Consider the following 12356-nt stretch of genomic DNA (forward strand, 5'->3'; position numbering starts at 1 on the left):
AAAACAGCCAGGGCCATCCAGAGAAGATACTGCTTTTTCTCATGAAAGTGGGTCTAATGTAATATTTCTTTCAGATTTTGACCAATTTTTCCAAATCATCTATGTATTAGATGTAGTCTCTTTCTATTGATATGTGATTAAAAAATCATTTACACAATATGCATATGTACATCCTTACATGTGTTAAAATATTTGAGGGAGTACTTCTAATCTATTCTATTTGATCCATACCACTGTGATAAGGTCCAAAGCAGTGCATGCTCATAATAAATGTTATTATCTGTCGGGCCATGACCTTCCTTTATCTCTTGTATTATTCAGAATCTCCAAATTATTGATACCTCTTTATTCAGAATCTCCAAATTAGTGATGCCTCTTTATTTTCTCAGAAAAAAAAAAAAAACTTCTTGGCAGAGTATCCTAATCCACTTGGGCATATTCTAGTAATAAAAGGTGTAGAGTCAAGATGAATTTGGATAGCATAATGTTGATTGAGGACAAAATACCTCAAAAGTTCATTATTGCAAGTAAAGCACCTTTCATACCACATGTCATGCTGCTTATCCTGCAACACTGAAGCAGTTTAACAAGTTAGAGTTGAGAATCAGGGAGATTTGGCTTATTGGTTAAAACATAGGGAAAGGTAAGTTAAGGATGTGTGAAATTAGAGGGGAGAGTTAGAATTCCAAAATCATAGAGAATTCAGTTCAGGATGTCAGACCGAGTAAATATGCTTACATTAGTTTATTTGAAGAACACCACTGATATTCTGAAAACAGGAACTGGTATGAACAGTAGACCAAAATAATTCTAGAAATAGTTTTAATTATGAGAGATAAGACTGACAGAAAAAGTTGATGTCACCTAATGTAAAAAAAAGGGAGTTGCTACAGAAATGATGATGGTGATGGTGGTGTTAATGGTGGGTGATGATGATGACAATGATGATATTTCAAAGAGAATCCTGGCAAAATCATAGCTCTATGGGTAGACTAATATCAGAAACAGAACAAGAATTTACTAATGGAATTATTTATTCCAGGAGAAAATGCTTCATGTCATGGCCATTTGTGTACAAGGGTGATTCTTTTAATCAATCTTTTAATGGTGAGAGGAGGGAGAAGATCAGGAAAAACAACTAATGGGTCCTAGGCTTAATACCTGGGTGATGAAATAATCTACAAGACAAACCCCCATGACACAAGTTTACCTATCTAACAAACCTGCACTTGTACCTCTGAGCTTAAAATAAAAGTTAAAAAATAAAGAAATCTGACAATTTGGTGAGGTCCATTGCAGACAGATCAGACAATGTGAAATGCCTGGAGGCTGCAGAAACTTGGAGAGTTAACATCTTACTTATGAACCCCATAAAACAGTCATAAGAAAGGGGCCCAGAGTATTCCTTACGGAAATAAAAAAAAAATGGCTGAGGAAAGGACACAGTAGCAGCTAGGAGAGGTAAAAACTAGGCTTAGATCCTTTTTTCCCGTCTCTCCTACAAAGTAGCAGCATTACTATCTTTAACCCTACCTGTATTAGTCAGGGTTCTCTACAGGGACAGAACTAATAAGATAGATGGATACATGAAGGGAAGCTTATTAAGGAGTATTGACTCACATGATCACAAGGTGAAGTCCCACAATGGGCCGTCTGAAAGCTGAGGAGCAAGGAAACCAGTCGGAGTCCCAAAAACCTCAAAAGTAGGGAAGCCAACAATGTAGTCTTCGATGTGTGGTCAAAGGTCCAAGAGCTGCTGGCAGATCACTGGTGTTAAGTCCAAGAGTCCAAAAGCTGAAGAACTTGCAGTCTGATGTTCAGGGGAGGAAGCATCCAGTCCGGAAGAATGATGACTGGGAAGACTCAGCAAGTCTGCTTTATTCTACTTGCGCTGGCAATTGATTAGATAGTCCCAACCCACATTAGGGTGGGTCTGCCTCTCCAGACCACTGACTCAGATGTTAATCTCCTTTGGCAACACCCTCACAGACACACCCAGGAACAATACTTTGCATCCTTTAATCAAGGTGACAGTATTCAAAAACACGTAAGTGAAAGTGCATTGCAGCTGTAGGAAGACAGCACTGGGGGGTGGCGGAGTGAAACAACTAATGGGTACTAGGCTTAATACCTGGTGTTAATACCTTAAGGTACCCAGAGGTGACAACGTGCCAGCAGTCCTTGCTCCCTCTCGGCGCCTTCTTGGCCTCGGCGTCCGCTCTGGCCGCGCTTGAGGAACCCTTCAGCCTGCCGCTGCGCTGTGAGGGCACTTCTCTGAGGCTGGCCAAGGCCAGAGCCGGCTCCCTCTGCTAGCAGGGAGGTGTGGAGGAAAAGGCGCGGGCGGGAGCCGGGACCGCGCGCGGCGCTAGCGGTCCCGCGCGGTTCCGGGTGGGCGCGGGATTGGTGGGCCCCGCACTGGGCGCAGCCGGCCGGCGCCTGCCGGGCTTGATGGGCGGATGAGCTCGCTCTGGGCTGCCGGAGCGCGCGGGCTGGATGATGCAGGGCTGGGTGCAGCAGAGTCTGGGGAAGATGGACGGTGAGAGGTGAAGCTGGCTCGGCTTCTGGGATAGGTGGGGACTTGGGGAGCTTTTATATCTAGCTAAAGGATTGTAAACACACCAATCAGCACTCTGTATCTAGCTAAAGGTGTGTAAATGCACCAGTCAGCACCGTGTCAAAACAGACCAATCAGCTCTCTGTAAAGTGGACCAATCAACTCTCTGCAAAATGGACCAATCAACCTTCTGCAAAATGGACCAATCAGCAGGATGTGGGTGGGGTCAGATAAGGGAATAAAAGCAGGCTGCTTGAGCTAGCAGTCGCGACCTGCTGGGGTCTCCTTCCGCGCGTTTGCTGTTTGTTCTTTGTCTGGCAGTGAGTCTTGCTGATGATCACTGTTTGGGTCTGTGCGGCCTTTGAGAACTGTAATACTCACCCTGAGGGCCCGCGCCCTTCATTCTTGAAGTTACCGAGACCGAGAACCCACCAATTCCGGACACATTAATACCTCAATACCAGGTATTAAGCTTAGTATTCATTAGCTGTTTTTCCTGATCTTCTCCCTGCTCTCAACATCCACCCTCTGATAGTCCTCATTGTGTGACGTTCCCCTCTATCTGCCCTTGTGTTCCCCTTTATGTGCCCTTAATCTTTTATTGGACCCACAACTAGAGCCATCAAAGGATAAGGAAATCAAGAAGACCAAAGGCCCAGATTGAAACTCTTAAGATCCAGAGATACGTACATGCCTAAAACCAAGTTCTAATTAGGACAGATTTTCACCAGCATCCACTGGCTAACAAACATGCTTTGGAGAAAAAGTAATGGGACAATTAACTGAGAGTAGAAGAGAAAAAACCAGTGTAGAAAGGATTAGATTGGTAACAAACTCAGTAAAAACACAGCTGCAGATCCTGAACTCACTTCTCCCAGGCTGTTAACTATCTGGAAGTTTAGGCCCCATAGGATCTTCTTTAATAGCTTTTTGTTGCCTTTTTGTAAATACCATTTTTTTGAGAGAGTAATTGTTTGAATTTTTCTGGTTATTTTTATTTATTTTTTTGAGACAGAGTCTCTGTCGCCAAGGCTGGAGTGTAGTGATGCGATCTCGGCTCGCTGCAAGCTCTGTCAGGGTTGACGCCATTCTCCTGCCTCAGGCGCTCGGAGTAGCTGGGACTACAGGCGCGCCACCACAGCCGACTAATTTTTTGTATTTTTAGTAGAGACAGGGTTTCACTGTGGTCTCCATCTGCTGACCTCGTGATCCGCCCGCTTCCGCCTCCCAAAGTGCTGGGTTTACAAGCTTGAGCCACCGCGCCCGGCCTGATTATTTTTAATGAGAGTGTTATTCTGCCGTGAGTTACTCCATTGTGCTTGCAAGGAGAAGTCTTGAATATGATTTAAAATCTAACACAAATTACATTTTTCTTGCCGTCATTTCTCATCCTACTTTTAAAAATAATCCAGTTTGCCTTATATCTTATTTTCTGTTTATCTGGCTTGTCATTCTCATGTTAAGTATACTGGTTATGCCTTTTTGTCCTATCTAATTATTCATTTATTCAAAAATATATGTGAGATTTTCTATTTTATTGGAAATAATGTTAAGTAAGATGATTAAATACTTATCTGTTAAAACTGGAAGGTTAATTGAAGACTATTTTTGCAGACATCAGATAATAAAATTTTAAATTTTACAACCTTTTTTTTTTTTACATTTATAACCTGTGCAAGGTCACTAAAGACCAGCATATTGTGCTCTTTAAAGTTTTTCTTCAAAATAGGAATAGTAAGCATACATTCTTTCTTCTTTGCAAAAATGTGTTTTTTTATTTTTTATTTTATTATTATACTTTAAGTTTTAGGGTACATGTGCACAATGTGCAGGTTTGTTACATATGTATACACGTGCCATGTTGGTTTCCTGCACCCATTAACCCCTCATTTAGCATTAGGTATATCTCCTAATGCTGTCCCTCCCCCCTCCCCCCACCCCACAACAGTCCCCGGAGTGTGATGTTCCCCTTCCTGTGTCCATGTGTTCTCATTGTTCAATTCCCACCTATGAGTGAGAACATGCGGTGTTTGGTTTTTTGCCCTTGCAATAGTTTACTGAGAATGATGATTTCCAGTTTCATCCATGTCCCTACAAAGGACATGAACTCATCATTTTTTATGGCTGCATAGTATTCCATGGTGTATATGTGCCACATTTTCTTAATCCAGTCTATTATTGTTGGACATTTGGATTGGTTCCAAGTCTTTGCTATTGTAAATGGTGCCGCAATAAACATACATGTGCATGTGTCTTTATAGCAGCATGATTTATAGTCCTTTGGGTATATACCCAGTAATGGGATGGCTGGGTCAAATGGTATTTCTAGTTCTAGATCCCTGAGGAATTGCCACACTGACTTCCACAATGGTTGAACTAGTTTACAGTCCCACCAACAGTGTAAAAGTGTTCCTATTTCTCCACATCCTCTCCAGCACCTGTTGTTTCCTGACTTTTTAATGATGGCCATTCTAACTGGTGTGAGATGGTATCTCCTTGTGGCTTTGATTTGCATTTCTCTGATGGCCAGTGATGATGAGCATTTTTTCATGTCTTTTGGCTGCATAAATGTCTTCTTTTGATAAGTGTCTCTTCATGTCCTTTGTCCACTTTTTGATGGGGTTGTTTGTTTTTTTCTTGTAAATTTGTTTGAGTTGTAGATTCTGGATATTAGCCCTTTGTCAGATGAGTAAGTTGCGAAAATTTTCTCCCATTTTGTAGATTGCCTGTTCACTCTGATGGTGTGCAGAAGCTCTTTAGTTTAATTAGATCCCAAAAATGTGTTTATTAAAGTTCATTTATAGTCAGAGTATTTTGAAGGACAGAGAGAAAACAATGTATCTATATAATAAAAAGGTGATTCACTGTCTCTTCAAACCATGTGACACATTCAGAAACTCTGTTACATTCTAATTACACATGGTAAAAGTCAATATTTGTCCAAAAAAAAAGTGTTTTCTCAGTCCAGAACTTGCAATAAATTTGCAATAGAATGTGACATCATACAGCAAAAGAAGAACAAAACCTTTACTCACAAACCAATAATTTACTGTGGCTGTTTTTCCCTAGTTATTACAATAAAACCTCAAATAGTGGTAAGTAAAAAGAAAATCCTGCCAGATGAGCTGATAGTAGTAAATACAGGCATTACTGGGTAGTAAGGTGAAGCACAGCCATATACGGGAAGAGTTTGAGATGAGTCTCAGCTAAAAAGAAGTAGTTATTTAAGAACTAGAAGAAAGGGCTACCAAGGAGTAGAAACAGCAAATCCTAGTGTCTTGGAGCAAAAATAAGCATAGAAAGTTCAAACTGACAAATTCAAGGAAACTAGTGTGGCTGGACTGACATGAGATGAATTAGTTGTTGGAGGGAAAAAGAGTGAATTCAAGATCATTACTGTGCTGTGATCTAAGCCCTGTTTACTTACCCAACTTTATATCCTACCTGTTTTCCTTGCTCATTGCACATCATTACTTCTTAATATTCAAGCAAAAATGCTATGAGGCATCTTGAAATTCTCGTGTTATCACCCTCCTTTCCCAGTTCTACCAAGTAGTGAGTCATTTTTTCAATGGTGTCCTCCTCCTCACATTCATATGAATGATTGTTAAATGCCATAATGGATCTAGAGATAGAATATGATTATTGTCTATGGGATCCATACAACTTCCTCATGGAGTCCTACTTAACGGAGGAGGAATCTTCTTCATCCCTAAGATAATTTACGTGTGGAAAATTAACATATGTTGAAAGCTTATGTACTACTAGAAAATGTCCAGTTCTTCAGCCTCTACTAATATCCTTTATCTTCTTGACATCCCAACATATTAGAGGTAGTTATATTACAGATGAGGAATCTGAGGTGCAAAGATGCTTGCTTACTTCCTCAAGTTCTCACAACAAAGAAGAGATACAGCTGAGATTTAGAACAAAATGGGCTTACTTCAGGGCCCATGTTTTAATCAGTACAACATACCTCCATTTGTAGGAATCGCTGTATGTTTTCATCTTATTCCCAGGCAACTTTCAGCCATAAAACAAAGGTAAAAACGGGGAAAAAACAGAAAATCTATTCATTTCTAATGAATGAGTTCAATTAACAAATGCAAATAATTCATAATTTAGTATGTGACACATATAATCTCTGGGGTTATAGTGACTATTTGTCCTTTAGCATGATTATCCACTTCACTTGCTTACCAGCAAAGCCATTCTTATGTCATTAAATGCAATATTTATCCGTTAAACACAGAACCACATAGTTTTCTTTACCAATACCAGTGACATGAGAACCATTATACAGCAATTATTCATAGGAAGTGAGCTCAACATATTGTAACTACATTAAGGAAGCTCCCACATATCTGAGTAATAGCTATATATAATTTTTTTTCCTGAGATACAGCCTCAGAGTTTCTAATTCATAGATGGTGAGTTGGGGAGAGAAACTGAGGTTTTCTGCACCCTGCAAGTGTGTTAATTTGCTCTATTTTTAAAAATCTAAAGGCCAGGACAGTGGCTCATGCCTATAATCCCAGCACTTTGGGAAGCTGAGGCGGGTGCCTCCCTTGAGCCCAGGGGTTCGAAACCAGCCTAGGCAACATGGCAAAACCCCACCTCTACAAAAAATGCAAAAATTAGCCAGGTGTGGTGGTGTGACTGTAGTCCCAGGTGCTCAGGAGGCTGATCCAAGGAGGATTGCTTGAGTCTGGGAGGTGAAGGTTGAAGTGAGCTGAGATTGCACCACTGTACTCTCTCTAGCCTGGGTGACAGAGTGAGATCCTGTCTCAAAAAAAAAAAAAAAAAAAAAAAAAAAAGAAACCTCAGCCATGGTGAGTTTAAAATGCTTTTTAAGGTTCTATTGATATTATAGTTAGTTAAAATAAGTCCTAGACTCTAAGTACATATCAAATGCAAACTTCAGTTTGCATGTGTATTGTGGAAGGGTTGTGAGTTTTCCACTTATTTCATGTATTCATAGACATCTTAGTAGTTATTGGGATAATCTTTCCTGGAAGCTTATAGTGATTGCTATTTATAACCAGTAATACAGGTTATATAATCTAAGCATAAATTTGTTCAATGTTTAAATATGAAAACATATATTTTTGTTGCTTCTAATATCTACCTTTTATTTATTCTATGTTTTACATTCTTTCTTTAAAATTAAGTTTTGTGAGTACATAGTTGGTGTACATATTTATGGGGTATATGATATATTTTTATCCAGGTATATGGCATATTTAAATTGAGATCTATCAACCCAAACATTTATTTTTGTTATGACATTCAACTATACTTTTTTAGTTATTTAAAAATGCATAATATTGTTGACTATAATCACCCTGTTGTGCTATGAAATTATATTTGCTTTTTATAGAGCTCATTATCATTTGTCTTCATTATTCAATCATTTTTCATTTATTTTCTAAGAATAAATTATTTTTCCCTTTGGAGGAACATAAAAATTTAATAATGTACTTCATGTTGAAAACTTGGAAGGAAGATAAATAGATGATGATAGATACACGGATAGATAAATGATAAAAAATGAAATAGAAAGTAAAGCTGGATGGTCTTAATATTTCATATGATCAACATAATATTTGAAAAAATCATTAAAAATGACGAGAAAGTGGACAGTGAGTTGTTAGGGAAAGCTCACGTCAAGCAGGAGGAGGGCAGAGGAAGCCCATATCCCAGAAGGTGGCAGTGTGTTTGACATATTTGACCAAGAACACACAGGACAACAAATGCTGGAGTAGTGTGAGTGAAATGGGGAATCTTAAGATGTTAAATGAAGGTCTAGATGTTGTAGGCTATTGGAAGTCATTGTGAACTTTTCATTGCTTTCAAAATTGGAGCCATAAAGTCCTTAGTTTGAAGCTGAGAAAGGACATGATGAGATGTGGTAGACATTGTGACGTAAAGGTCATCTCACACTTTGATGAGACTTGTTGCCTCAGCTACTAGGATAGTGTTGGCAGGCGGGCAGGCAGCCTTTACCTTCCAGATGATTCAGTTTGCCACAGCTGCAGAGTGCTTGCCCAGTATTATGCTCTTTTCAGGGTGCATCCCACAAGAATGGGCCTCTAAGCTCATCTTGGAAGACTTTGAGCTAGCCCTAAAAGGCTTTTACAGCTCCAGAGCACCCAGTGAGACTCGTGGTGTCTGCAATTGGGTCTTCTTTCAACTTTGACTTCTCCTTCTGCCTATGTTGCTGCTTTCTTTCTTCTTCCATCCATAGCTGTTAAAGGAAAAGTTACACCTTGAAAAACACACTGTGTATTAAACCCCATCTGAGAATCTGCTTATTGAGGAGACCAACTTGTGTGTATGTGACACAGGTCTTAACAAGTTAACTATGGTGTTTGTGTTGAGAAAAACAAAAGAGGGATATATAGAATTAGAGAGAATATTTAGGAGACTACTGAAATCATACAATGGTTTAGGTGTCCTGAACCTAGTTTATAGTAGATGAGGTAAAACAAAATAAGTGGACAACTTCCAGATGTATTAACAATTTAATATCAAATATGGGATGTGAGAGGAAGATAACAGTCAATTGTGACTCCCACATTTTGAAGACTAAGAAAAAAAAAGTTGCTATTAAATGAGATACAAAAGGCTGCATTAGAAGTAGATTTTGGGAAAAGTTCCTAAGTAGAGTTTTGTCATTTTAGGTTAAGATGTCTTTTACACTTTTAGAGTGCAAATGCACAAGAAGCTTGGAAATGCCAATCTGGAGTAAAGTGTAAAACAAAGTAGCAAACATAAAAAGCCATGTTTACTCATTTCTGCTTGCCAGCGTAATTTCACAATGCCTCTGGCTCTGTGATGACATGTAGGTCTCCAGAAAGACGCTTTGAAGACAAAATAGAGTAGAGAACATGGTCCCCTACGTCTCTTGCCTGAGCCACTACATTCCTTAAAAGATAAATGACCTAGGCTGGACACAGTGGCTCACACCTGTAATCCCAGCACTTTGGGAGGTCGAGGCAGGTGGATCACGAGGTCAGGAGTTCGAGACCAGCCTGACCAACATGGTGAAACCCCGTCTCTACTAAAAATACAAAAAATAACCGGGTGTAGTGGCACGCATCTGTAATCCCAGCTACTCAGGAGGCTGAGGCAGGAGAATCGTGTGAACCTGGGAGGCGGAGGTTGCAGTGAGCCGAGATTGCACCACTGCACTCCAGCCTAGGCAACAGAGCAAGATGCCATCTCAAAAAAGAAAAGAGAAATGACCTTAGCCCTTTTCTTTTCTTACACGTAAGATAATAATGTCTGTCAGGGTTAGTTATTATGCTTCCGTAATCTAGAACTAAATGTACTCTTACAGCCAAACCACAATGTGATTCTACTTTAATGTAACTTGTAAGCAGGTGTGATGTGGTTTTGCAAGTACTGAACCTCCACCATGGGTACATAGGAAGTGGGCTGAAATACTGATTGAATCTCTCTACAGGGCTGCTCCTGAGGCTAAGGCTTCAGTCTCTTCTCCCCAGTAAGATTAATGAATAAAATTCACCTTAACTCTGTAACTTGACTTATTTTCTGTAGTCAGTGTGAATATAGCCACAGGCAAGAGGTATACGTTTAGAAATAATACAGGTTTAGATTATATTTAAAAACAATGAAGCGGGTTGGGAACACAAAAGAGTGTATATGGAAAGATAAAGGATTCAAGGACTCAGGCCTGGAACCCTCCAGTGTAAAGAGGTGGAAGAATTGAGATGAAACTAAGAAAGACACACTAAAAATGAGTTTCTGGTGAAGGAAGACAGTGGTACTTATGAGGTGAGTGAAGAAAATATACGAATGAGGGGAGACTAATAATGTGTGTTAAATTCCGTGATGAGATGAAGAGGACTAAGACTTGACCATTACATATTAAAAAGCAAGGATCCTTGGTGATATTGACAAGAACAGTGTTAATGAAGTGATGCATTGGTCAAAAGCCTAAACACAGTTCGTTCTGACGAGAACTGAAGAAAAGCTATTGTGAACAGCAAGTAAAGGAAACTCCTTTGGAAGAGCTTTCTGTAACGGATGTAAATAAATGGGTTAGTGATTAGTGGGAAAATTAAGTCCACTGAAAGTGATTTTAAGATGGCTGAAATAATGACATGTTTGTCTACTGCTGAGAAACAGCAGTAGAGAGAGGGAGGTTGAAGGTGTCGCCATGAATAAATGAATCTGGAACAGTGACCTTCAGGAAATGAGAGTGTCTGTGATCTAACCTCTGAGAAGAGGCATATGGACTGCCAAGCCAAAGTAACAGAAAAGAAAGTATAGAACATGGGGACGACCATGGGTAGAAGGGTAAAAGTGCTAATATGAGCTGATAAGAATTTCCTTCTTATCAAATCTATTTTCATTATCAGATAAGAAACAAAGTTGTTTGGCAGGAATGAAGACAGAGGAGGAGATGTTGGAGGTTTACAAAGAGAGCAGAAGATCTTAAGTACAATTGTTGTGAAGTATTCATTTTTATATTCTAAGAGCTCTTAAAATTGTATTTGTAGTTGTGGCTTATTCTACAAATTAATTCATATCAATAAAATAATAGATTTATATATAATGTCCTACATAATCGTTTGATAAGAAAATTGATTGTTTATCATCATAGTGTTAGAGGCAATAAAAAGATCTTTTACTTTCTCAGTAGCTTTCTTTTTAATCTGATTTTATGCTGGAGGCAAAGCATTGCATTGATTTTCCCAAGCAAATTGCTTATACAAAACTCTGGTAGCAACTCTCCTGGCAGTCCTTAGATCAATGATAACCAATAAACAGTGTGTATGTCTTTTTTGAATTATTTGTTTGCAAGCTAGAGAAATAAATTAGGCTACCTTTAGCAAAATAAGGTAATTTATTGGAAAGATACGGGACAACCCACAGAATCAAAGCAAAGGCTACAGAAAACAATGCTTGAAAAGGACTGAAACGAGAACTCCTGTAGTTTCTATAAATCGATGGGCAGTCTCCTCAGAAAACAAAGACAGGATGGATTAACGTAAACAATGGCTCAACGTATCTAAATATCTTACAGGGACTGTAAAACCGGTGAAACACTTGTTGATTCTTCTTTTTGCCATTTAAGGCTACTGCTCTGTAATACCTCATTAGCTCCAGCGTTGTGAAAATTCAAAGCAATAAAAGATTATTTTCAGTTTAAAGCTGGAATTAAGCCATATCTTTTTGGTTTCATCCATATTATACATTTTAGAATGAAGCCAGTGATGATTATTAATTAGGAAAATCAGTGGAATTTATGATTATAAATGTTTTATCTTATGCACTGTATCTGTTATATGACTTACTACTCAATGGTAAAATGTTACTCTGCTGATCTGGCACCTGTAGTCCCAGCTACTCCAGAAGGCTGAGGCAGGAGAATGGCATGAACCCAGGAGGCGTAGCTTGCAGTGAGCGGAGATCGCGCCGCTGCACTCCAGCCTGGGCGACAGAGGGAGACTCCGTTTCAAAAAAATAATAAAAAAACAAGTACTCTTAAGTAGCTTGCAATTCACTTACTCTTTTAAAACAGCTGATCCGAAATAGGTACCATCTTTCTCTCATTTTTCTACCCACCTTCTGCTCATTACATCTGTTACACTAGGTTTAGTGTATTATTTCAAATACTGATGGGCAAGCGTAAATTCTTAAAATGTCAAAAACTGGGCCTCTGCCAACAGAATCTCAATATTTATTCTTTTTCAAATATTTATGGCATGCAGTTGAATATACTAGTGCAGTTGATGCATATCATTTTCTCATTTCAATATAAAGAGCATTT

The sequence above is a fragment of the Hylobates moloch genome, unplaced genomic scaffold, assembly GCF_009828535.3.
Source record: "Hylobates moloch isolate HMO894 unplaced genomic scaffold, HMol_V3 SCAFFOLD_14, whole genome shotgun sequence".
Classification (NCBI taxonomy): Eukaryota; Metazoa; Chordata; class Mammalia; order Primates; family Hylobatidae; genus Hylobates; species Hylobates moloch.